The following is a 26,847-nucleotide window of genomic DNA, read 5'->3' on the forward strand; positions in this document are numbered from 1 at the left end:
TGACAGCAGTCAATATCTTTTCGCAGCGGTGAATATCAAGAAATTACGGACCTGCGAACGTTGGGGTGGCCCATTCAAATCAACGGAACTTTTTGGAACATTCTGAAGAGCCGTATAATAATCTTTAATAGATTAGGCTACTACTGACTGTGGGCTCTTCGTTCTGAGTTGTATGTTAGAAATGTCGCAATAATTTACTTGTGGCCGTCGCGGACCACTAGGGGGCACCGGCGGACCACCACACTTTGAGAACGACTGCTTTAGAATAATGGTCCGTTGTTAACAAGTAGCTATGCAGGAAGTAATAGGTAGTACTACATTAACACTGAACTTAACGTTATGGATACAAACAAGAGTTTATATTATATATTAAGCTGTTCTTGTCTTTACTAAAATCAAAACTAATGAAAGGGCAGAGTGCTCTTAAAAATGAAGCGATCTGACTTTTGGCTAACGTAATAGACATCGCTGTTTTTGCTGATGCTGAATCATCTTTAGCATACATTACATTCATTACCAATGTAACTTTTAAGTTAAACGTGTTTTTAAACTTCAGCTGGGGAAACTGACTTCACCTTCAGAGGCTCGGGGGCAGCTCAGTTGCTCCAGTCTTTGCCGGGCTGCAGTGCCACCGCACCGCAGCAGACTTGCTGTGTGCGAGCCAGACTGTGCCGCTCTGCACATATGATGCAGGGACGTAGCTATTTGAGGGGCAGGGGGCAAGATTACGTTTAAAATAAAACATTTAATTGTTCACTTTCGGTAAATGTATTGTTCAGTTCAATGTTTTGAGAAGCGTGTGGACATAGTGGCGGTTTGTTTTTACAAGTACAGTTTTTGGATCACCAAAGTTAAGGGGGCAGCTGGGGGGGGCAAGGCTCTACAGTGGGACAACGTTGCCGCGACGTCGTACCTTGGTCGGCTGGATACGTTATTTTTGGTCCCGTGGACAACGTTGCCGTGACGTTGTACCTTGGTCGGCTGGATACGTTAATTTTGGTACCATGGGTTACGTTGCCGTTACGTCGCTCTTTGGTCGTAGGACAACGGATCTCGAGTGCATTATAAGTGGTTTATCCAGAGAGTAGTTTACATGAATTTCAATCACACACAATATTAAATGTTGCATCCCAGCACGTATAAAGACAATGCATGTAATTCAAGTGCAGCTCAGCCCCAGCATGTCATTGGTCATCAATTTTCTCATACGCAGAAACATAGCTTTAATAAATAAAATACTTCACTGATACAATTTAGTCGTTCATTCTTTACTATAAACATGTACAAAAGCAATCAATGTGTGATGTGTAACATGATTAAGCAAACATTCTTTGTATAGCACACCAAAGCTGTATGACACACAATGCAAATTTGTGCTCCAATAATTTTGTAATACAAAATTGTTAAATGTGACCAAAAGGTAAGCGACTCTTAAGAGTTTCATTTCCAAAGACAAGTCATCACAGAATATTACAATTCTTCCTTAGCAAACCTGCCCCTCAGCAACAACTTTGCGCATGCCCATTTCAACGCATAGCTGAAACTGGGGTTTCAGAAGAGATTTTGCAGGGGTTCCACCGTCTTTCACGCATTGGATTTTACCTGGAAATTAGCTACTTCAAAGGTGAGTTTCTTTACAGAAATAGTTTTAAATATATAAATGTATTTGCAGAAATTGAATGGGGCATGCTATTACGTCTAGGTTTGAAATGTAGGCTATTTAGCCTGTTTATCTGCTGTCAGATTCACGTAGTTTACGTTAGGATTTCGCTAGCTAGATGTAGGCTAATAGGTTAAATCCTCCAGAAAGTTATGTTGAAATAGTGAAAATGCATATATGATATCAAAGTTTAGCGTCTCACAAATCACCCACAAAAGAATCAGTGAAAATAAACGTTCAGAACTGTTAGAAAACCTTGTTCCAAAATAGTTTATTTAGCCCTGAATTTTCAAAGACTGTGGAGCTAGCGCGTGGCTGATCACGTTTTGATCACAGTCGGTCGTGGCATGCACAGCAATATGGCGTTATAAAAAACAGCGTTGTCGCTCCTTAGTAAGGACCTTACATGTTTGAGCCGTCTCACCTTAAATTAATTGAGTAAGTTACGAAATGCTTTGCTATCTATATTACTCCTCAGTATTATAGCTAGCACAGAGGTGCAATTAGAATTCCCATTGGAGAAAAAGGTTTTCACGGCCATTCTTCATGAAATGAGTATGTCACATTTTTTGAGGAATACTGTTTACACCGATGCAATAACCATTTACTGTAAAAGCGCTTGACTTATCTCTTCTCTTGATAACAGGATGTATAATGTCGTGGAGAAGGACTGGTTGGGATTGTAGCCCAATGCTGGACCTGTAAAGAAAATGGGGTAGGTATACTTTAAATCTATAAGAGTATCATGTCACTAATTCTTCCAAGTTGTACATGACATCTGTTTTTGGATTAAGTTTATTCGTTTTAATATCAATATCAATATGCTAATACTATGTACATAAACTATATTCCACTTTCATTTCTGTACAGATTATCCTACCACCGTCACACGGCCTAGCACTGTGTCCCTGGGAAATGATGGTAAAGTGATGAATGACCGTTTATAACAGTTACAATAATTGTATGAGCCATGGCAACCCTAAAGGCTATGTTTTGAAGCAAAAGCATGACTTAAAACTTTTGCATCACCAAATGCCATACCCCTAGGTGTCAACTCTGGACTGGTGGAGGAGAACACATTGGGGGCCCAGGAAAACTGCTGGCAGCCAGGCAAGTGCAAATATAAGACACTCAAAAAAATACTCAAACCATTGCCAACTCATTGTAAGGCATACCTAAGTTGTTCTGATCGTGGGGGAAACATATTTGTCAAAACAACAAATGTTGTCATACTAATGCTTTGTATACCCCATTCAGCTGTACCATCTTGGGCAAAGATTATTCAAGGTAACATTTTTTATGTACATCAATGTTACAGCTAATCTAGAAGAACCACAGTGTATGCCAATCATGCAAACTCTTGTAAATAAATGTAAATATTTATGGATCGTAAATATCCAGTATTTGGCTAACATTTGGCCTTAGATAACGACTAGGTGAATTTCACTAGAATTTCTAATTGTAGAATTAATTCGAATTTCGATTGCACTCATAGGTCCACTCATAGCTAGCTCAACAAGATAACATGGCTAGTTTGCATCTAGCAATCACCGGATCACTGCAAACAAAAAGAGTGGAAGAACACTGGACATATTGTACAATAAAATGTTTTATTGAATGCAGTTGGTTTCCTTGTATATTCTGTTCTATTTACCAAACTCCTTTCTTGTCTTAAATTGAGCAGTTGCTGGTGATAATGGTTAGATTTAACTTGCATCAAGTACTACAAATATAAGTGTTGTTAATGTGGTAAATTGTAAGTGGGCTGATGAATAAAAAAAGTTTAAAAAGTCCCATTTACTTCAACAGTCGAAGGTTAAATGTTAAGTGGAACAATATAGTCCTCGTTAGGCTACTGTTTGGTATGTACAGTATGGTACAGTATCGGTAGCTAGCATAGCCATTTCTAGCTCTGCTTCAGAATATTGCGTTATGTATAAGTTAATGTCATACATAAATGTTAATAAAGTATCAGACATACATGATACAACACACCAGTAACCAATTGACATTATGTGTTAATATACCGAAAAGGTCCGTAAATCGAGATGGTGCTGCTGCTGAAAACCATTCAAACAGGTTGACAGTGGTGGGGGTTTTTTTTTACTACAGTGAGCTACCGGAACCACGTGACAAAAAATCTCTAGCTTTTTTCCTGTGTTTCACTGGCAGTGAGTGTTCACAATGTTGTATTTCACTCCATTCTACACCAAAAACGTCAGGGAGGACTGCCTTTTGTAGATACGAGTCTGCTGAAGATAGCCAGAATGTTGTGTTTCCTTAACCGAACCTGTTTCATTTGTCATTTGCCTGAGAAAGCGACTTCCGTTGGCCAGCTTCATTGAAAACCATTCAAACAGGTTGACAGCAGTGTTTTTATTGGAACTACAGCGAGCTACTTGAACCACGTGATCACGTGTCGGCGAGATCAAAGCGTGTCGCAACTCTCTTTTTCTATGGCTCTGCACTGCCCTACCCCGCCCGCCGCCCCTACCAAGTACACGGAATGAATGGCACGAACACAATCGCAATAACTTTTTGATGCCAGCAGAGGGCGCCAAACACAAAAAATCACAACCAAAAAATAAATGCACAATTGAGAAAGAACATTTCCACACACTATTTTCATTCCCGATTTCCATGTATGATCACATCAAAGAAAATCAGATAACGGGTCGTTTTTTCGTTTTCTATTATCTAAACAAAAAACTGAAAATGGGTAGTTTTCCGTTTTTTTTTCCTCCTATTTCTAAATGGTTAGTCGGAAACGACTCGTTTCACGATTTTGGTTTTCTCCTTTCGAAACGAAAATCCTTTGGCCGCAAAGTACACGGACCCCAAATCCATTGACTTGCCTTACGGTGCGTTCACACTGCAGCGGAGCAGCCGGCGCAGGGCAAAACTTAAAGATGTACACTGCAATACAGTGCACTGCAATACAGTGCACTTACATCTGTAGTGCACTCCGTCGCTGATTAGTGGTGTCTCAAATGGAACACTTACGTTAACCACTCGGCATAAGTGACGGACGCAAATCTGCTCGCGGCACCCGCCAATGTAAGGCGGAAGTGACAGACTCAAATCTGCTCGCGAGTCATTTCGTCCGCCATTATTTTAGAAATGAAATGAAAAGCTGCCGAAAGGGCTCCTCCTCTTCCGCTACGTAGCCAAGATGGCACCCGTTTAGGACGAGTAGTGTCCATCGTTGTACACTGCATTTTTTGACCGTTTGCAGTGCGCCATCCGGGTACTTTCAGTGCCCTGAATTCTGCTGGTTCTGTCAGTGTAAGCGCCCTAAGCACTGAAAGTCAGTGCTCGAAGTGCACAAGTGCTCGGTAGTAGACACAGCCTTGGATTTTCTCAACCTTATGTAAATGAGGAGCGTGAAAACGCTAGCGTTGGCCAATCGGATTGGTTTCTTGTTTCTTGTAACGTAGCAACTGTTGGTCATGGTAAACATTTCTAGGTTTTACAATTTCAAGATGGAGGAGAAACTTATCCTATGTGTCTGCACACCCGGTTCTGTTCAGAACAAAGTTACGTAATGTGACAAGCCTGAATTTAAAGATTACATTAAACTAATAATGCATGGTGCAGGTTGCCGACGTTGTCAGTGTCCCTAGTGTGTTTTTATACTTAAATTCAGTCTGGTCACATTACGTGACTGTTCTGTGCCACTGCTAGCTTGCTAGCCCAGCCTACAAACGACTGGTTGAGTGACCGGTGGCGTAACATGTATTCTACTGTAATCTTGCACTAGTAAAAATTCTGTATTTTTACACAAATGTTGTGTAAAAGCGGTATTTTGAACGATATTGTGAGTACATGAACCCAAGTCTGCACACTTGGTCATGACTACAACAGTGACCTTAGAGAACTACAACTCTGTATTAACTTTTCTAACACGCCCCCGAGCGTGGTGTACTGTGGGAAGGCAAGCGGTGCAGAGCGTAAATTTTTTTTGCAGTGTGAACACACCGTTACAGTATTCATTTGATTCACATGACTTCACTGTAGCTTTGCGCCGCCATCTTATCGACCGACTCGGTCTCAGTCATGCCTGCAATATGTCGTGCAGTTGGCTGCAACAACAGCCGAAAGAGGAACCCCGGACTGGTATTTCATTCTATATCAAAACACTAATTATCCTACTATTGTTATAATGGATATCATAATAATAGTTGGATCTTCTGTAAACCTTCTGTAGGCCTCGTTTCCCTTCCATTCATGTTCTTCCAATGAGTATAAACACATCTCAGGGCTCGACACATCTCATCCGCTTGCCTGGGAGAAGTGGATTTTTTTGTAGGGCAAGTGGAAGAGAAATGTACTTGCCCCACTGGACAAGTTAATCCTCAAACATAATAATATGCGATGTTACTTAACGTTATGTGCAGTGCCACTCATTACGTCTATTTAACCGATTTTAAAGTTGCTAGCTTTTTTCCTCTGTGTTTCAGTCAAGTTGATAATTTCATCTCGGTGAATTCTGCACCAAAAAGGTCGAGGAGGACAGCCTTTAAGAGATAATGCAATTCCCCGTTGATCTGTCGCATCAGAATTTTGATTTGGGTCCCGAAAGTCTTGAAATTTGAGTGAGAATGCGTCGCTCGCATAGTAGGCGGCAGCCATGTCTTGGTCCCCCGTTACACTGTTTTGACGTTAGCTTCAGAGTCAGATTCGGGCACTCACTGGCAGTGTTCACAATGTTGTATTTCACTCCATTCTACACTAAAAACGTCAGGGAGGACTGCTTTTTGTAGATACAAGCCTGCCGAAGATAGCCAGAATCTTGGATTTCTTTAACCTAGACTGTTTCATTCATCATTTGCCTGAGAAAGCAACCTCCGTTAGCCAGGCTAGTTTTGCCCGTTTCACTAGGTCAGGCAATTTAAAGGTCTCGGACAAGTGACTTTTGTGCATGGAACTTAAGTGTCTCAAAAAGTTAATGTCAAGCCCTGCATCTGACATTAAAGAACATTGTCCAGATCAATGACAGCTTGCCGTGAGCTAAGTGGCACTAAGATGAGTGCTAGCTAGCTGTTAGCCACTTAGCTAGTCAGAGTAAACTACCACCAAAATCATACATTTGATTTTTTGAAATAATACTTAAATTTCCCATGATTAAATATAAGTCCTTGGTGGCCAGGTGCCGCATTTTCACGTCATTCAGCCACAGCATATTGATGAGCATCGGTACTCCTGAAACCCTTCAAGCTATCCCCACTGTATGGGGAGGGCTTATGCACACGATAAATGTTTATAGCTCTGTCATGGAAAGCCAATTGGGGCAAGCCTGGGCAGATAATAAGGGACAAAAGAAAAACTGGGGGTAACAAATAAGGATCAGAGCCTAAAACCGAAATGTTCTATCTCTGTCTTTCTCTCTCATTCAAATGGGCAGTGTGGGCGGCCATACTGGGCGAGATCGGTCGTCAATATGGCGGCGTTCTATTTGAAAGTGACGTAGGTGGCATCTATGAATACATTAATGAAACCTATTTGTCCTGAAATCCATGTCATGTTTTCCTTATACCTTTGTACTCATGCACCATTTTGGTTTTCTCATTTCAAAACGAAAATCCGTTGGCCGCCAAGTACACTGACCATTTGGGATTGGATATTTTCGGAGCTGCAGAAAGATGTAGCAGTCACATCGATATTGCCCGCATAATCATACATTTACATTAAATGTATGCATTTAGCAGATGCTTTTATCCAAAGCGACTTCCAAGAGAGAGTTTTACAAAAGTGCATAAGCCACTGATCATAACTACGAGATAGCCCCAAACATTGCGGGTAGCCAAACATGAAGCATACATTGTGAAAACCAAATAAGTCCCAAAGGGAAGAACAATAAGAGCATGTAGTTAGACAAGTTACAATTAAACCGCAAGAACCTCAAAAGTGCAAGAAAAAAAAGGAAAAAAGCAAGCAACAATAATATATTTCACGGCGAGTACAATAATTTTAAGACAGTTACAACAAACCAACAAAAGCAACAAGTCTCTCAATAAGAGACATTGTGATCCTGGAGGAAACTAACATCAGCTCCAGCCAATCATTCCTAAGTGCCGTTGTACTCCCGGAACAAGTGCATCTTGAGCCTTTTCCTGAAGGTGGGGAGACAGTCAGTGTCCCTGATGGAGGTGGGGAGTTGATTCCACCATTGGGGGGCCAGACAGGAGAAGAGCTTGTGTTGGGACCGGGCGCTCGAGCGGTGGGACCACCAGACGGTTGTCAGAAGAAGACCGTAGGTGGCGGGTGGGGGTGTAAGGCTGAAGGAGAGACTTGATGTAGTCGGGTGAAGTCCCGTTCACCGCTCGGAAGGTCAGTACCAGAGTCTTGTATCTGATACAGGCCGTGATGGGAAGCCAGTGGAGGGAGATGAGGAGTGGGGTAACATGGGAGCATCTGGGTAGATTGAAGACCAGGCGGGCTGCCGTGTTCTGAATCTTCTGGAGAGGGCGGATTGCGCATGCTGGGAGACGGGCGAGCAGCAAGTTGCAGAAGTCCAACTTTGAGAGGACAAGTGCTTGGACTAGCAGCTGGGTGGAATGCTCAGACAGGTATCTCCTGATCTTCCGGATGTTGTAGAGGGTGAATCTACACGACCGGGAGACCGCAGCAATGTGGGCTGTGAGGGAGAGCTCGTCATCCCGAAGTTCCTGGTAGAGGATGAAGGGGTCACCGTCGCCGATCCCAGGGTGATTGAGAGATTGTGGGAGATGGAGGGTTTGGCCGGCATACAGTATGATCAGTGCTCGAAGTGGGCGTACTCACCGGTACGCAGTACAGGCACATTTTACTCTTAAGCGTACCTGCTGTTTTTCTTGCGTACCGCTACTTCTCGCATGTAGCGAGAAGTAGTCTACCACTGACAGAAAAAGCGTCAGTGTCAGAGAGATTGGTAATGACCCTAACGTTACATAAACTACACTACCCAGAGGGCACTAGCACTATGTGACTTACCTCAGATCTTGACAAATCACGTAAAGGCAAGCAGTCGGCCCACTCTATCAGAAGTTTGCTTCTCCACGCAAGTTCGAAAAATCTGTCTGATGCCTGTGTAAGTGCGTAACATATTTTTCACTGCTGAAAACCTAGAAACTAAAAAAGTGTATTGAGTTTCGGAGTGTGTTTGTCGTTATGTTAGCTTGGCTTCAGAAAGGTACTAAAAGAACGCGTTTGCCAGAACCAGACACGTCAACAGAGGTCCAAGTCCAACCAGAAACATCGGGTACGAATCATGAGCTTCAAACTAACATTAACATTGATGTGAGCAGAACAGCTAACGTAAATGAGGAGTCTGCAGTTTTAACCTTAACATTTATGTTGTTAATAAAGAACAATAAATTGTTGTTGTCCGGCAATATCTCCAAGTTTTGTTTTTCACTGTAGAAATCTCAAATGTCATATTGAATTATGCCTATGTGGGGGGATATAATATTCAGAAACTGGTTTTCACAAAGAACCCATTTGAGGCACAAGCTTCAGAAATGTTATGACCATGTTAAGAGTAAAAAAAGCGCAATTGTTCACTTTTTAGACATGTTACTTTTGTGATTAGTAATTAATTGGTTATTCTTTCTTAATTAGTCATAGTCAGTGTTGCCACAGTTACTTTGAAAAAGTAACTTAGTTACGTTACAGTTACTTGATTTTAAAAGTAACTTAGTTACTTTACAAGTTACTTGATTTTAAAAGTAACTAAGTTAGATTACAAGTTACTTTATTAGTTACATTCAGCAGCTGCCGACAACACCCCCGCCGCCTCAACATAAAAATAGTTCAGTTAAGACAATCACGTATTAGATTTGAGCATTTATTGTTACATGACATGGACATGTAGATTTAACTTTGGCGGAGTGGATGATCTAAGGGAAGCGCTCCCTGCCTCCTCGATGCAACACATCCATACTTGACATATGAGGCAGGGAGCAATAGAGATATAATCCCCCAAACACACGCCACCACTCCGCCATGCAGACTATGTGTAGAGCGGAGCGCCGCTGCTCCTGAGCCGCAGGAGGACCCCCTGACATCCCACTACGTACGTATAGTGGCGAAAACAAGCGTTTTCTGGATGCGGGGGTCATGCTAGCATTAGCGATGACTAAGACTATGTGTGCATATCCGTCGTGTTACATACCATCTGATGTGCGGTTTACCGAGCTGTCCCACGCGCACATCCCGTCCAGACCCGGTGCTGGACGGAAGGTGAACCTACGACAAGCCAAATACACCGACCATCTCCCCGTTACCCTTCTCATCCGACATCGGGCAGATAGCTACCTCTAGAGAGCTGCCCCTCTTTGAGCCCGTCGGCGAACCCATCAGGATGTACACAAAGGCAGCACGTACGCTGGAACACGAAGATATGTTTATCTAGTGAGAATGACTAGTGTCAGCAGAGCACCTGCTGTTCCCTGGCCGGTGTCCAGGGTGTCTCCGCAGATATCTTGACTCGGACGCTGGATTCTGATCGATTGCTACCGAGTCAGAGCACGTCTGCGGATCACCAGTGCCGAGCCAAGATCTACGGAGACATTCTACCATGATTGTGATCCGGTAACCTCTCATCCATACAGGGCAGAGTTACAGCTGTCTCTAGAGACGCATTCCTCTAGCGCCCGTCGGCAACCCCAAAGTTGTACGCGAGGCGTGCATGTACCATCATCAGTGTCCCTATGTGAGAATGAATAAACAAATGTGTCGGCAGAGCACCCGCCGTTCCCTGGAGTCCAGGGTATCTCTAGAGATATCTCGATTCAGACACTATGGATTCTGATTGATAGCTACCAGATCAGAGCACGTCTGCGGATCACCACGCCCGAACCAAGATCTAAAGAGATATTCTACTGCTATGGGTTAACAAGCCGACCCAGCCACCATCTGTAATGCCATTCATTTATTAATGCAGTAGTTACACTTGACCACATGGCCGCAAGCTCCGTTCATACAAAACTCATAGACCTCTGGGCTCCGAGGATGTCCAAGGCATTGGGGCGTACATAGCGCTCATATGCCGATGAAGACCAACGCCCTATCATTTTCAGAGTGGCTGTAGGCACGTTGGATGATGCCCAGGTGGCTGCCCCAATCCGGAAGCAGTGTGCTGTGTACAGCTCTGTGGACAACCCACAGCGAGCACACAGTACGCGGAGTCGTTGCGCGAACCAGGATCTTGTCATGGCCTTGCCTTCGTCGGTGACGAACAAGGGCTCGGATGGCGTCGCCCGTGGGCGACATAGCAGATATCGGGACATGGAGGAGAGTGGACAAAAAACACAATTAGTCTGAGCAATCACGATTGGGGTACCTCTACATGCAACATCAGTCTTTGAATGTTTTAGAACAACTGTAAACATGTCGCTTGCCACAGAAACATCAGACAAGGTTAGGTCACGACATGGATCGAAAGTGGCACACCTGGTGGAGAATTCCCCACACCGCAGAAACCCATAGAAGGCCGTGAAAAATACTGACTCAAGGAGAGTGTCAACGTAGGGCCCGAATCACCCTTGTCTCAAATTGGACACCAGCGTGTGCAAGAGGGGTAAGGTGATTGGTAAGCGTTTATCTTTGGTCTCCGGACGCTGCTTCCTCAGCCCGTTCATCAGCAGGCGGATACTTGGGTTCCCGAGCAGGCTGCATGCTGAGGGCTCCGAACAACGTACATAAAATTGAATGCCTGACACCAGTGCTTTAATGGAGGAGGGATGCAGCTTCCGTGATTCGAAGCAATGAACTATGAAGGCACACAACACAGACATGTTCACAGGCATAGGGCTCACGCCGAATGCGGCGCAGAAACCAGAGAATTGAATCCATGCCCTGTCGTAGGATTTTAATGTGGATGGGGCGATACCCTTCCTCATGTATTCACCAGCCGATACAACATACATGTGCAGCGCACCCGGGCCTAGTCTAGCACCGTCAGGGGAAATGGCAGACACGCCAACCCATCCGGTAGCGCGTGAGGGTGCAGCATTCGGAACTCCTGAAAATTGAAACGAGACAGAGCGTCAGCGCTTCTGTTCTCTAGGCCTGGAATGAATGTGGCTCGCAATATGAAATTACCAAGCACGCTTGTCCACGTTAGCCGTCTGGAGTAATTCTCCGGAGCTAGAGAGACTATCTCTGCGGGCCATCCTCCGGAGAACCACTCGTTACTGTGAAACCCCCCGAACCCAACTGAGGGAGCCGCGTCGGTGTAAAAATCGAGAGCGACGGACGACTCCACGGAATCGTGATAGAAAAAACTGATACCGTTCCAATGTTCGCACAGCACGCTCCAAAAACGCAAATCCGATCAGCACCCGTCATCCAACACCACGGTTAGCCAAGTCCAAGAGACGGGACACGAACGCGCGGCCCTGGGGTATGATGCGCATTGCAAAATTCAGATGTCCCAGCAACGAAAGCAGTTCACGTTTAGCCATCGAAGCGGCGCCCGAAGCGGCCTCCAGGACGCTTCGAACGCGCTCCAGTTTTTCCGCGGGTAACGACGCCTGCATGGAAACGCTATCTAGGTTGATACCGAGGAATTCCAAGGAGGTAAACGGGCCTACGGTTTTCTCCGCAGACAGCGGAACGCCCAGGTGCCCAAACGTGTCCCTCAACACCGAGATACAGCAGGCGGGTGGAGACAACGGAAAATCCACCACCAAAAAATCGATGTGCAAAACGAACGGCAGCCTGTGGACATTCACCAGGATCCAGCACAGTCAATAATACGAGTCAATAATACGCGGGCTGCTGCGGCAGCCGAACGCCAACCTGACAGAGAAGTACAGCTTGCTGCCCCACCTAACGCCGAATAAATGCCACTGAGAGGGTTGAAGACGCATGACCTTAAACGCATCGGTGATGTCGGCTTTCCCCAGCCACGCGCCCCTGCCTGCGGTTTTTATCATGCTGATTGCATTATCGACGCTAGCGTAGTACAGCGAAAACGGCTCCCGGGGAATCAAACTATTAATGCTGGGCACGACGCCATCGTGAGGGGCAGACAGGTCAATTATGAGGGTTTCTTGCCAGAATACTTGCGCGTTGCGACGCCTATTGGGCTTACTCGGTACGGGGCGTAAGGGGGCGCGAGGAAAGGTCCGATCATAAACCCTTTAGCCACTTCCTTCTCGAGGAGCGCTTCGACGACCGCCGGCTCTTTGATCGCCGTTTGCAAATTAGGGCACTCATGACTCACGTCAGGCAGATAACAAAGACCAGCAAGAAACCCGTGCACCAAACCATTGAGTAAATAAGACACAAAACAGCGATTGGGATGACTCCCCAACGCGGCAGAAAGTCTCGATATGTTGACTGGGGTTGACGGATGTTTAATCATTTCCCCTTCGGAGCCGGGCGGGCCCGACGAGGGCACACAGATCGGGGATGAGCGTCCCCGCAATAACTGCAAGCATGCAGAAACCTACAATTAGTATACCGACAAACACTTTCGTTGTACGTGATGCACAGCGAGGTGCTTGCAGCGGAGGAGAGCCGTACCTTCCTTCGACCGGCTTGACTGCCCGAGGCGGAGGCACCGTAGGCCGACCCCTCTGCCTTGATCGGCGGTGCAAATGCAGTCCTCGGGCACAGATTCACCGTGTGGGCCAACGAACCGCACATGGAACAACACATCGGCACATGCCCGGTGAACACCCTGCTGACCAGATCAAGGTCGAGCACCGACCAATCCACACGGACGTTGAACTTTTGAATGTACAATGCCGCCTTGGCAGAAAAGCATTTGTGATACTCGTAGAAGAGGGTTCCGCCATAGCGCATTGCTAGATCGGAAATCAATGCCAGGTAGGTATCGAACTCCACGCGGCGCTCAGGGTAAGCCTCGCAGAGCGTGTCGCGGTATACGCCGAAAGCCACGTAGAACTCGGGCAGAGTCAGGTTTTTGGACATCCTGGGATCACACCCCTTGAGGAGCACGGACACTTCCCCGCACTCGACCACCCGCCTGTCCACCGGATCGGCAGAGCATAGCAGTATCTTAACTAGATTGACATCGGTACCTGCTAGGATTTGGCTCCTCAGATGGGCGGAAATGCCGGCAGCGGGAGACAGGAACGGCGCCCCAGAAGCGGCCGCTGGTAGTCCACCTAGGATTTGCTGCAAAGTCCAAGGCCGCCGGAGTGCTTCCGGACCCGGGGATCTGCGGAGCCAACGCCGTCACCGACCTGCCCTCCAACGCGACGACACAAGCTCCCATGTCAGCCAGAGATACTTTGATATCCAACAGGGCCGCCAGCACCGGGTCCGAATGGGAGGTGGACGCCGCCGGGGGACTCGAGCCCTTTTCCCGGATGCCGGTTGGGAAGAGGTGCCCCGTTTCCCCTTGCCTTTCCCTGCCGGAGCGCTCGGGGGAGCGGGAGGAGCGATACCGCTGCACTCCACGAAAAAATAGAACAGTTCCTCGTGGTTGCATCCCCTGGGAGGAGACACACCCCGGTCGTACAGGGAGTCGAGGATGCGATGGACTGGCCAATCAGTGATGGTAGCCGATCTCTGGGCCAGACGCGAGCTGCGTCGAACTTGGCCATTCCCATCGTCGCCGAGGTCCACAGAGGGTGCACCTCCGGGTGATCGATCGGAACCTCCACCAAACACCCCCAACAAACGGGTCGGCTCCGAATCAGAGGAGTCGCCCATGGCAAAGCCGACAAACAAGACAGCCAATAGACGCGGGACCAGAAACAGCATTGGCAGCAGCACTGATCATACAACAACCGGGGTGAGTGTGTGCGTATCCGTGCGTCTTTTAAAGACGCTTTATCGGACGTGGCCCAATGGATATGCGCTGCTAACTTGGGTGTGGTAGTGGGCGGAGGAAAGGAAGGTGGAGTAAGACGCCTTACGTCCCCGATGACTGACGCGCGCTGCCCGATTGCCCTGCCTGAACTAGCTGCGCTTATGTGCGTTCGACTTCATGCAGTGCCGCCGGTGCTGCATGAAGTCGAACACACCTATTGACAACCGTCTCTATAAGTTTGACTGTGCAGTGCTGCGACTCCAAATGTTTCTTCAAATTTGACGTCGTGTTTTTGTAGCTTGATAGCACTTTGTCGCCACCAGCACAGAGTGTACAACGAACCTTGATATTTCCATCTTTAGCTGACAAATACTCAAAATAGTGATTGTATTTCCAACTCGAAAATGCGCATCTCTCTCTCTCCTGCTACATTGTTGTTTGTGTCACTGAGTGGTAGGTCTATGTATATACACGTGACGTGACCCTCGTGCTGAAAACGTGACTTAATTGTAGCATAGGTTTAACTCCCAGAGACGCAAGAAGAAATCAAATATATATTTTACTGTTAATGACAAAATAGTAACGCACAGTGACTTGGACAAATAACTTTAATCTGATTACTGGTTTGGAAATAGTAACGCGTTAGATTACTCGTTACTGAAAAAAGTGGTCAGATTAGAGTAACGCGTTACCGGCATCACTGGTCATAGTTCACAATTAGCTCTCAATTAAGATATATTTATTTAGTAATAATCAAATACCTACCAAGGAACTACCTTTGTACAAGATTTGCTATTACTTACTGCTTAGTTTACATTTACATTACATTTATTCATTTAGCAGACGCTTTTATCCAAGGCGACTTCCAAGAGAGAGCTTTACAAAGTGCATAGGTCACTGATAATAACAACAAGATAGCCCCAAAAACATTGCGGGTAGCCAAAACATTAAGCACATATTGTGAACAACCAAAATAAGTGCCAAAGGGAAGAACCATAAGAGCATGTAGTTAAACAAGTTAGTTAATCTTGGTTCCATATTAGTTCATAGTATTAAGTTCGGTGTTAACGTAGTACTACCTATTACTTCCTGCAGAGCTACTCGTTAACAACGGACCATTATTCTAAAGTGTTACTGCCCCGCCTATACAAAACCTGAGCTGAAAACGGATGAGAAACTGTTCAACGGTCTAACTCCACATTTCAGTGCGACAAACTTTTTGCGCTTTGCACATGCTTTCAGCATCTCATTTCACATGTATATAATGTACTGAGAAGCAAATCCTGGAATTTGCTTTACAACACTTTTATATGTGCAAGCTTATTAACTTCGTATGGATTCTGATTGGTTGTAAGTGTTTTATAGCCTAGTTGACCCCAACAAGATTGTTCCGCTATGTAGTTATCATTATCGTTGTAGTGTGAACTCTGCTATTCTTTAAAATATAGAACGATTCTTAGTTCTTGTTATCATCCCTGGTGTGAACGGGCTTTACGTTAGCTTTATCCTTCTGGCGATTGCATTTATTTCAGTAATCATAAAACTAGGGTTCATTTGGGAAAATGATCTTGCTTTACAAAACATGAAAGATTCAACAACTTTTGTTTGCCACTAAGTTTATTTTCTGCAATAATCCAAAATAATCCAATGAAAAGTAATCTCTGCAACACTATTCTTTCTATCCTCTTACCCTCCTTTACTCTCTCTCTGCCCCTCTTTACCCTTCTCCCCTTATATTTTGCCATTCTCCCTCCCATTCCGATTTTCACCTCCTCACATTCTGTCGTCTCTGTCTCCCTTTCCCCATTCGTCTTCCTTCTCTCCCAGCCCCCCATCTTTCCTCCCACCCTGCTCACCCCCCCCCCCCCCCACCACCACCCCCACACACACACACATACACACTGCCCATACCTCCCGGTGAGGCCCAGCGGGCCCTGTCTTTGACAGGCAGGTGTGGGAGTGTGAACGGGCTGCCCTGGAGGATGCTAGACACTGACCCCAAATTGTGAGGCTCCGGAGTGGTTCACCCGGACCACTGCTCTGGGTGCTCCTGTCCGCATACAGCCCACAGGCTGGCCCTTTGTCAGCCCTCATCAGCTTTACCAGGAAGGCTTTTCTTCACCTTAATTAGGGTGGTGGGAGGGGTGCGGGTGCTTCAGATTAGATGGGTTAAGGGCTGGAGGTTAGCTAGGTAGGGTTAGCTGGAAGCTTGGTTGTAGGAATTGTGCCCGCAGCGTGACATTCAGACTTTAGCTTGTGTTGGTCTTCACAGTTGGAAATCACCCTGTGCCGCTGTCATGCTTTTTCCACAGTGAGAGATATCCTCCTGGATATGGAACTTGTTCCTGATCTGATGGGCATTATTTTCAACAGTTTATTTGGGTTTATATGGGCATTTTAATGCTCAATCAAGCCAAAAGCCTGAAGGCATCAAAGCTTCTCTGGACCATATGACCAACTGTGAATGCCACACATCATGTACGTCATCTGAGTTGAGTGAAGGTCATCTCTATGGTAACATTGCTGTTTAAAATTGGAATAAGTTTAATCCCAATCCTTTGGTACCTGAAGACATTATCAAAGCAAATCCCTTGGTGGTCCTTCAAAGCCTGCTGATTGGTGCCCTTTCCAGGGGCCGGGAGGAAGACAGGGAAGAGGACAGCTACAGCTTAACTGGGACATCTCTCTTAGAGGCTTGCTCTTATCCATAAATCCACATGACCCAGCACAACAAAACAGGAGACAGATCGTTCAGATCAGACATTCACATTCTCACACCATGACAGCCGCTCTATAAACAGCTAAAAAGGTTTTAGCTTTATTTAACTTTATAAATCAGCATGTTATTTCAGAATGACTGTTGTCTGGTATCCGTCATTAGAGACCAGAGGAAAGATACTGGCCAGCATATGAGGTGTCAGTCATTCAGTTTATTTACAGTCCTGTAATATCATAATGCAAACGCTTTTACGTTGATACCCTCATTGTTAAACTGAAAATCAAGCAAGCCCGAGTGACAGGGGACAGGCCTGGCCAACCTGCAGTCATCTAGGCCACTCCATTATCTACAGAATGAGAACATTGAGTGAGACTAGGTAGGGTCAAGCCCTCTCTCAAACACTGACCTTGTTCCGGGCAAACCGTGCATGCAATCAGGGACCGCTGGATGTTACAATAACAGGGGAGGTGCAGGGCAGCTTCCCAAGATGAGACAACCCCGACTCCTATTTAATGAGATGTCGGCAAAAGCTGGAGTCTACCTTTACACCATCAATTGCTGCTCTTATCTTGTAGACAGCCAATATAGTATCTGGATAGACGAGAGTGATGGGAAAAACAAACAAACATGACTCTCCCTAAAACATCAGATGCTAGTGCCATTGTGAAGAAGGGATCAAAGGGGGCCCGAGAGGAATGGGAGCGTGTGAGACCATGGCTGTGTTTACAGGCGTGCAGGCCTTGGCCGGTCCATGCGGGTTCAATCAACGGTCACCAGTTCTGGGGTCTCCGGATCCTGGGTCTTTTTGAAAAAGATCTGTGAAGCAGAATTAAAGTGATCTACCTCCGGACTCTGGACTGAAGACCTAGGGCCTTTGAAAGGGGAAAGAGGGAGAGAGAGAGGAAGGGGGGGGGGGGTGAGAGAGTTAGAGAGATCCAGAGAAAGAAAGAGAGAGTAAGTGTGAGGGAGAGAGAGATGGAGAGATTGAAAGGGAGAGAGGGATACAGGGAGAAAAGAAAAGGGAAAGAAAGGGATGGGGTGCAAAGGGGGAGCAGGAGTGAACTGTAGAAAGGAGGTAGACAATTATGTGTAATGAATGAGCTCTGCAGCCTCAGCCACTTGAAATGTGATTAAATGGCCTATCCTTCTGTGAGGCCTGTTACAGTGTAAGACCACATTGACATCCTACAGGAAGTGTCACATACATTTATTACTGTGTAGAAAAACAGTACAGTGTTTCAATCCAGAACCCATCTGCCTTATGTATTTAGACTCTCTAGGTTAAGGTTGAGATGTATACTATCTCAACCTTCATTGACATGTGAATAATGTTTGTTGACATCAAAAGACACATTAGTCGTAACATTGGGATGTGTGGCTAGGATACTTCGCTAACACAATTTGACTTAGATAAGTAGTTATACTGAGCCACCAGTATACACTACTAAAACAGACAAAGATATGAGAAGAGGAGGAAGGGGCTAAATTTGGACTGACTTTTTAACTGACTGAGTTTGTTGAAAGAAAAGGGTAGATGAGGGAGAGGAGGGAAAGGAGGGACTTGGACAGAAGGGTGGGAGTCGAGCAGATCTTGGAGCCAAAATTCAATCACATCAGTAACCGCTGTGCCCCAGGGCCAGGGCAGGCTCAGTCAGCCGTGCCATGCAACTGGGATAATTAGTTTTGGAAACGAATATCAACTGATATAATTGAGCATTCTCCTCTAATGAAGATCCTCCATGTTGTCACTGGCGAGGCGCTAATTGAAGGGAGAAAAAGGACAAGAGGAGTGGGGTGAGAGGGGGCGGGGGTGGGAGGTGCACCAGGGGGGTGGGTAAGAGGCCTGGAAGGGTTTGTACTGGATATGATGGTGTTGCCCAAGCCAACAACCAATCAGAATCTTAATTTACAATTTTTTGCACCCAAAAAAATAGTTTGTTGTGAATGACATGTATCTTTTTGTTTTGATTTGTGTGCTTTAAAGTGAGTAAAGATGAAAGCTGAGGCACTAAATGATGAGTGATATATAAAGAAAAAGGGAAAGAAAGTGTGAGAGAAAGTGTGTTAAATAGAAAGAGTATGAAAGGAATGGGGAGTTTAAAATCTGGCCAGGAGAGCTTGGGTGAGGGGGTAGAGAGGGTGAGTTGGAGTAGGAAGGGTGGGTCGGGGTTGCAAAGGCCATGTTCGGGGCTTGGATTGAGAAAAGTAGAGGGTCTTGAATTTATGGAGGGAACTTGTGGGGAGGGGTCCTGGTGAAATCAGTTGTGGGGCATAATAAGAAAGCAAATTGGTTTTGACAAGTTAGGGGAGCTGGAAGTAATGCAGTCTTTTTAAAGAGGGGAGGAGGGAAAATACTGCACAACCGTGAGATAATCAGGGGGTGCATTCGGTGGTGGTGTGTGTGTGTGTGTGTGTGTATGTAAAGGGGAGGCAGCTATAACACTGGGCAACAGCTCTCAAATCAGTGCACTTTCTCAGATTGGTGGACTGGATCAGGAGAGCCAGTACCACAGGACCATGGGGGGGCGTCAGATCAAAGGTGTCAGAAGAATAGGTGAATATAAAGCTTCAATGCAGGGTAGGAGAGACATAAAAATAAAGTGAAAAAGAGATGGAGACAGACAGACAGACAGAGCCTTAAAGGTGATAGGAGGAGACAGTGATGGGGACAAACCGCTATAAATGTTTGCAAACAGAAGATGATCAATGAAACCCTCCCCGTCCGACGGTCAGTTCTGGTAAATAAAACACCACATATTTATTATTTTCTCCTCTCCAAGATAGCGGCCCAAATGGAGCTGGAGTAATAGGAAGCTGCAGCAGTTGTTACCGAGCCATTTCACATTATTTTCAGATTAATGGAGGGGGGTAATGGAGCCCTGGTTCATCTTATTGCCGTCAAGCGTACCAAGGCTCGCTTCCTATGGAGAACTAAGGGGTAAAATATGATGCCGTTTTGCTAGGCTTTCTAATTCGCGATTTAATTTGTTTTTTTGGTGTCCTGTTTGCCTGCAGCAAGAGGAAGTTTTTGTTGGTTTATTGCATTGGAGGATTATTAGTGTATTGTATCCAGTTCTATATGCTTTCAGTTGGACACAGCCACTCTTGTGCCCTTCAAAAATCACATTCACACAAATACATGGACAGACATGCACGCACACATCGACACGTCTGGACCCAGAGATGGCAATTAGGCCTGTAGCCCTACAGTATGTAACCCCTTGATAATATCCTCCATCATTCCTTAAACACACACACATTCTCTTACTCTCTTTTTCTCTCTTACACACACATGCACGTACACAAACTCTTACACACTCGCACCCACTCATACACATATACTGTACATGGTTTTTTAACACTTTCCTTAAGTATCTTGGAAATGTATGTCCATCTCCCCAATCTGTTGCCTCCCTGCCCTGTCTACCTGTCAACATATTTGTGTCTGTCACTGAGCTAGCCCAGATTATTTCTCCACATCTCTGCAGACATGCAGCTTATTATTTTCCAAGAATAGGTCCTACGTCTGTTTGTGTATATTTGAAATGCATTACCAACAATACCCTGATATACTGAATTTACAATTTAACTACAATAATGACACCATATGTAACTTCAGTTACATTCTACATGCTGATGTGTTAGTGGCCTTTCCTCTATTCTCCTTTCTGTTCGGCTTTCTTCTGTCCTCTGTTCTGTTCCCTTTTGTTTTCTTCTCTTTTCTCCCCCTCTTTCACCTAGAGTACTCCTTCTCCCCCACTGGATTTTCCATGCGTCCTCATCCATGTGCATTGGTGCACTCTGCTCCAAAGTAGCTGAAAGAATCAGTGAGCGGTCAACTGTAGCAGGGAAGAAGAGAGGGGAAGGAGAAAATATTTAAGGCTTTGCTCCCTCCATCAGCTTTCACTTCTCTTTCCCCCCCCCTCCTTGTTCTTGTTTTCTCAGTCTCTAATCCATGCAGGTCTGACGCGGGGTTTGTCACAGGTTTTGACAGCACACTGTAATGACCTAAGCTGTTCTCTGTGGGAGGGCAGGATGGCCTGGAGAGCTGAGAGGGGCGAGATGGGGAGAAGGGGGTGACGGGAGGTGAGGGAAAGGGAGGTAATGGAAGGGGGGAGGCAGTATGGGAAGGTTCTCAAAAGAGGGAAAATTCAGCATCAAATCTAAGCAGATCCAAACTCGGGTACGTTGATGTAATCTTGTCCACTAGGGGCAGTGTGAGGCCACAAACTGAATGGAATTTAGAAGCTTAAAGCTTGGTGTAATGTTTTTTAGATGTCTTACTGTTCTTGTTTTCTCTGTTTTCTCTTTTGTATTACACTCATCTTATAAGTAGCAATTATGGGTTAGTTGGGACATGGTTAAGTATTCAGAAAGTAAGCAATCCAATGACTGTCATTCAGTTCTCCACCAAGTTTAAAACATACTTTATGATCCACAAATGCTTAAAGATTTGATCTGAAAAAATCTAACATGCCAGCCTTCTTTAAAATAACTTGACAATCAAATGGTTTGTTTCCAGCAGATAGCAAGTCACAATTATTTCTGTTTTCTGATCTGTCCCCTTCTCTTAGTGTATTGACAAAGATAATTTGGGTTTCCTAGGTAACAGGATGTGCACTGTTTATAACAGTTGAAAATAATGATAAATTGTTCTGTAGGAATTATTTCTTCAAAATACTGAGACGTTGCAAGCTCACATGTAGACACTTCTATAACATGGTTTTTCATCAATTCAACATATTGTTTGCCTCACTCATCGTCCTCCTTTGTTCATTATTATTATTATGATAACAATACTGTATGCTTCTCTGGGACTATACTCATCATTATCATCCTTCCCATCAGAATTATTAGACAATATAGGAGAATCAATCTCCTTTATGCAGTTTCCCTGCCTTTCATAAGATGATATTAGACTCCTCATAAATAACAAGTCTCTGGGGAGACTGTCCTGGTCCCATGATGTGATAGGGGACCCTAACACCAATCCTAAACCTCTCACACACCAATCAATTCGACAAATAAAGGTTTAATTAGAAAATTTAGATTTTACTCTCTAGGGTTTGGGAAGGTCAAGGGTTGGGGGTTGGTGGAGGAGGGAGAGGAGTTGTGCAGTTTGGGGTGTACGGCACTTAAGAATGATTGGCTGGACCTGATGTTAGTTTCCCCCAGGATCACAATGACTCTTATTGAGAGACTTGTTGCTCTTGTTGGTTTGTTGTAACTGTCTTAAAATTATTGTACTCGCCGTGAAATATATTATTGGGTGTGCTTTGCCTTCGGCAAGGGCACAACCTTTGTTCTCTCACATATATATTATTATTATTATTCTTTTTGTCCCCCTAAAACTCAGTCAATATTTGGCCTACATAGACAACCTAGGTGTCAAAAGTTTCATCTTGGTAGCGATTGAGTTGCTTGTATTTTTATTAGTGGTGGGCATAGATTATTTTTTTTCATCTAGATTAATCTCACTGTAATCTTGGCGTTAATCTAGATTAATCTAGATTAAAATGGTTCATTTTAATTCCGCCGAAGGCATTCAGAATATGTGTGCTACCCAAATAATGACTAAAAGTAAGTCTTTGAGAACGGGTTTCTCAAGCCAGGTGGCGCATTAGACCAGGAGCTCATCTCCTGTTTCCAAAATGCATCACAAACTGCTTTAGAAAGCTGTTCTACTATGACAATTGGTGATGAAAATAAATTATGTTCAATAAGATGTACTTGTGTTTATTAGATTAGTTAGCTTGGCTGATAGAGCTGTGCTGACGGGCTTGCCTCGGTTGCACTCAAACATCGTAGTTTGACGACGACTCTTCCCCTGCGCTACATCAGTGCTTGGCCCGGCATCTTCCGCATTAGCTAATGGATGCTTTGCGTCTAGGTGGTATTTGAGACTGGAAGAACTCCTACAGTAAACTAATTCCGCATAGCACAAGGTGCAAACAGGGCCGCGTTTGTGCAATGGGCAGGAGGGGCTGCTGTCCCGGGCCCCAGCCACTAGGGGGCCCCGGCACGGGAGATAAAAAAATAATAATAATACATATTTTTGATGCATTTACCCATCCGTAGTGAAGTCCACGTTCTCTTAGCGCCACGTGTCGTTGCCAGTATCAAAGCATGCAAGACAACAATGGCTTCACATGAAGGTGATGTCAAACGAGTTTGACCTGCTTCGCCAAATTGACTTCAACGATTTGATTCGTGACTTTGCCTTCAACAAAGTAGACGAGTGGACTTAAACTAGTCCCACACTGATTATCTAGCCTATGTTTTATTTTCAGTAGGCGGCCACAGCCTGATAATTAAATTGTTCAATCGAGTTGTTTGTATATAGCTATGTGTTCGCTGGGCTGTGTGTGTGCACGCTAGACTGCAAGGGAAGCTCAGCGTCCCCTAAAATAAAATAAAATTAATAGTCAAATATTTACTATTGTGTTAACATTTTAAATGCGTTAGAACACGTTCATATCGAAGACGAGTTCTTTCAGAATCAGCTACATATATTAGCAGGTCGACTGACTGATTTCCTTCTCATACATTCCCGTAGCGTCACAGTGCATTTCCCTGTTGAAGCTCAGCTTCCATGGACTTCAATGGGGATGCTTTTAACAGTTTTTTTCAGTGCTTTGAAACAATACGGTCATTGGATGAATGCTGAGATTATGTCCCGCCTCGGACGCTCAGCGTCTCTGGGGGTGAATGGTGGAGTGGGCTGGCCTGGACGCTGGGTTTCCGTGTGATGATTGGAGGGTCTGTCGAAAGACTGCATCTCCTTTTGATTGACAGTAATTTTGTACTACAAAAAGTCACCGAAGCTTAGTCCCATCGTGGATTTTGCAACTGTAGTTGAAAGACAAACTGCAGCAACCTATTTCTTGGTATTTGCTTGGCGAAAATTGCTAACCAATTTTCATCATACATTTCATACAATTATACACCACGTTCCTTGTTTCAGTTTAACCTAATTTCCACATTTCCTCCTTGATTAATATTGTTTTGTTAGATCGTTCATTCATTCAGTAGGCTAGGCTAGTGTTGTAGGGGTGAACTAGCCAGTGAACTAGCCAAATAAATAAAACATTTTTAGGATGTAGGCCGAAAATGAGCTTCCCCTCTTTGAAGACCAGCAGGGCAAATCTTGATAGATTTGATTTTCATTCTTAAGGATGGCAATGAACACATAAGAGCAGCCTACCATCCTTCGTAGAAAGTAGTAGAAAGGAGAGTAGTAGACTATAATAGTAAAAATGAGGGTAGTAGACTGCAGTCTATGTAGGTAGGCCTAGACTATGTAGTCTGCTGGAATCACACGCAAGGAAGCATACTCACTGTAGCCAAGCCTTGACCACTGTTCAGTCTGTCTGCATCTCTGTGTGTCTTTGCCTGTGGGACATTCTTGAACAGGGTTGGTGACCTAAAGATCCTGTAAAGTGGACCTGAAAACTAGTTTTCAGGCCACACCACAGAATAATGTGTTATTAACTACCCATCCAAATTAGAATGAAAAAATAACACAGACAAGTATGTTAAATTAGGCTTTGAAATCATGAAAAAATCAGCAGTCTTCTCTGCTTGAGACTGGGGGGGCGTGTCGCCTGAAGGAGCTGAAGCTCCGCCCCTCGCTGCCTACATTCGACTCAGATAATGGACGCTACGTCAAGCCGAACAAAACCGTATAGAATTAGAATTTATTTGTTCAATGAGTGAAACATACAGATGCATATAAATGAAATGTTCCCCTGAGCTGTAACAGTAAAAATGGACACCAGAGACAGCAGACAGTGAGCTCTCCAACTAGGCTACTTCTAACACATTAGCTACCATTTCACCAAAATACCATCATTCTACACCGAGTAGCCTAATATCAATTTAGCGGTTTGCACTAACTCATAGCAGAGATACCTCTGGAAAAGTTATCTAGTATATTTATAACAAGCACACAGAACAGAGTGATGAACTGCTGGCGGCGGTGGATTGTCCAGGTGCGATCGGAGGAGGAATGGCCGGGAGGGCGATGCTCTGTACGGCTCCGCGCTGCAAGAGAAGCCGTGTGTCCGCGAACCCGTCTGTCTCTGGTCCATGTTAAAACTATCCGCTGTGAAATGGTCACTGCATTTAGCAGACTCTCTTATCCACTGCAGAGGCGGCTGTTGGAGTTTATCCGAAGCTTTCCATCAGCGTGGCTCTTCACAAAATCAATCCACCTATTTTTCCTTTCCTCATCAATAGGGAAATTAAATAGTGTTGCAGCGCAGCTGAAGTTTTTGCATCCAAGGAAGATGCAGTTGCGGGTGGAGGGAGACATCCTGAAGCTAGCTAGCTAGCTGATGTAGGCTACAATAACTGTACAGCAGTCAGTGATCTGACGTAGATGGGTCAAAATGACGTAGATGGGTAACTTTTTGACCCCGCCCATTAAAACCTGATCTGAAAACAGAAGAGAAACTGTTCTACGGTCTAACTACACATTTCGGTGCGACAAAGTTTTAGCGCTTTGCACATGGTTTCAGGAACTAATTTCACACGTATATAATGTACTGAGAAGCAAATCATGGAATTGACTTTACAGGATCTGTACTGTCTGCCATTCACATTGTGAAATATGAGTGCCCAGGGTGCCCCTTAACGCAATAAATGATAGTGTGCCCTCTATACATTTCAAAACATGTCTTAATGAGTTCCTTTATAGTAGAGAAAATGTGATGCAGTACCCTATAAGGTGCCCTTACAATGGTCTAAATTTGACTGTTTGTGGTCTAAACATTTGCACTAAGCAATCCGATCCACTTTTCCATGTTGATAAGAGCATCAAAACGAAAAAAATGATGGGACAAAAAGAAATCAATGGACATTTAGAATAGATAAAAATGTGTGATTAATTGCGATTAATCGCAAGTTAACTATGACATTAATGCGATTAATCGCGATTAAATATTTTAATCGTTTGACAGCACTAATTCTTAGTCATGCTGAGAAATTTAAAATGACTGTTCTGCCAAGCAGTGTACTACAGTTTGGGTCACCTTTTGAACTGAAAGTTTGTGCTAGATCTGTGCAATAATACTTATTTCAGTGAATCCCCATTTTAGTTATGGTTATCTTTCCCTTTTATCTTAGGCTAAATGCTGAGCTTTATCAGTTAATAAATGTGTTTGGCAAAGTTATTTTGAAGTCATGTATTAATTTTGTTCAAGATGTGAAGACAAAAACATTATTAGCCCACATCAAGTGCAATTAACCATGGCCTTCTTTAGTGTTTAGAATTTTATCCTACAATTTTCAATTGCTGCCACGTTCTTTTTTGGGCTATTATTCTCAATCTCCTGTTGAGAATATTGGCCATAGGCTACTGTCAGAACGGTTTCAGACAGCTCATCAAATTACGCTAATTATTAGTAGGCCTAAATGCATATAGTTATGTTAAGTAGATTTGGTAGGCTTACGAATTTTAACGGTCGTAATGGTTTGACAAGTTGTCTCCCTTGCTGTGTTAATTGCGGCAACACTGCCCTTTTTGGGGACTAAACCTCAAAAGATCAATTTACGCTGCTGAAAATAACACCCCTCTGCTGGTTTACGCTTTGCTTTTTGCGACATAACTCCTCTTTTTTTTTACCCAAGTGAGACTTATGCGTGTAAGCGCGACTTGCATTAGCGACGTTGATGTAACACCCCCCAGGTTTCCCAATA

General features: G+C 44.6%; 1 long non-coding RNA gene across 1 annotated transcript; it reads left to right on the plus strand.

Annotated features, from left to right (window-relative positions):
* Positions 1–2,193: 2,193 nt before the first annotated feature.
* On the plus strand, positions 2,194–2,770 carry LOC134022848 (uncharacterized). The gene is made up of 3 exons (XR_009930694.1): positions 2,194–2,375; positions 2,531–2,581; positions 2,708–2,770. It is a non-coding gene; the product is annotated as an uncharacterized LOC134022848 (long non-coding RNA).
* Positions 2,771–26,847: the final 24,077 nt, after the last annotated feature.

Source organism: Osmerus eperlanus, chromosome 6 (assembly GCF_963692335.1).
Source record: "Osmerus eperlanus chromosome 6, fOsmEpe2.1, whole genome shotgun sequence".
Classification (NCBI taxonomy): domain Eukaryota; kingdom Metazoa; phylum Chordata; class Actinopteri; order Osmeriformes; family Osmeridae; genus Osmerus; species Osmerus eperlanus.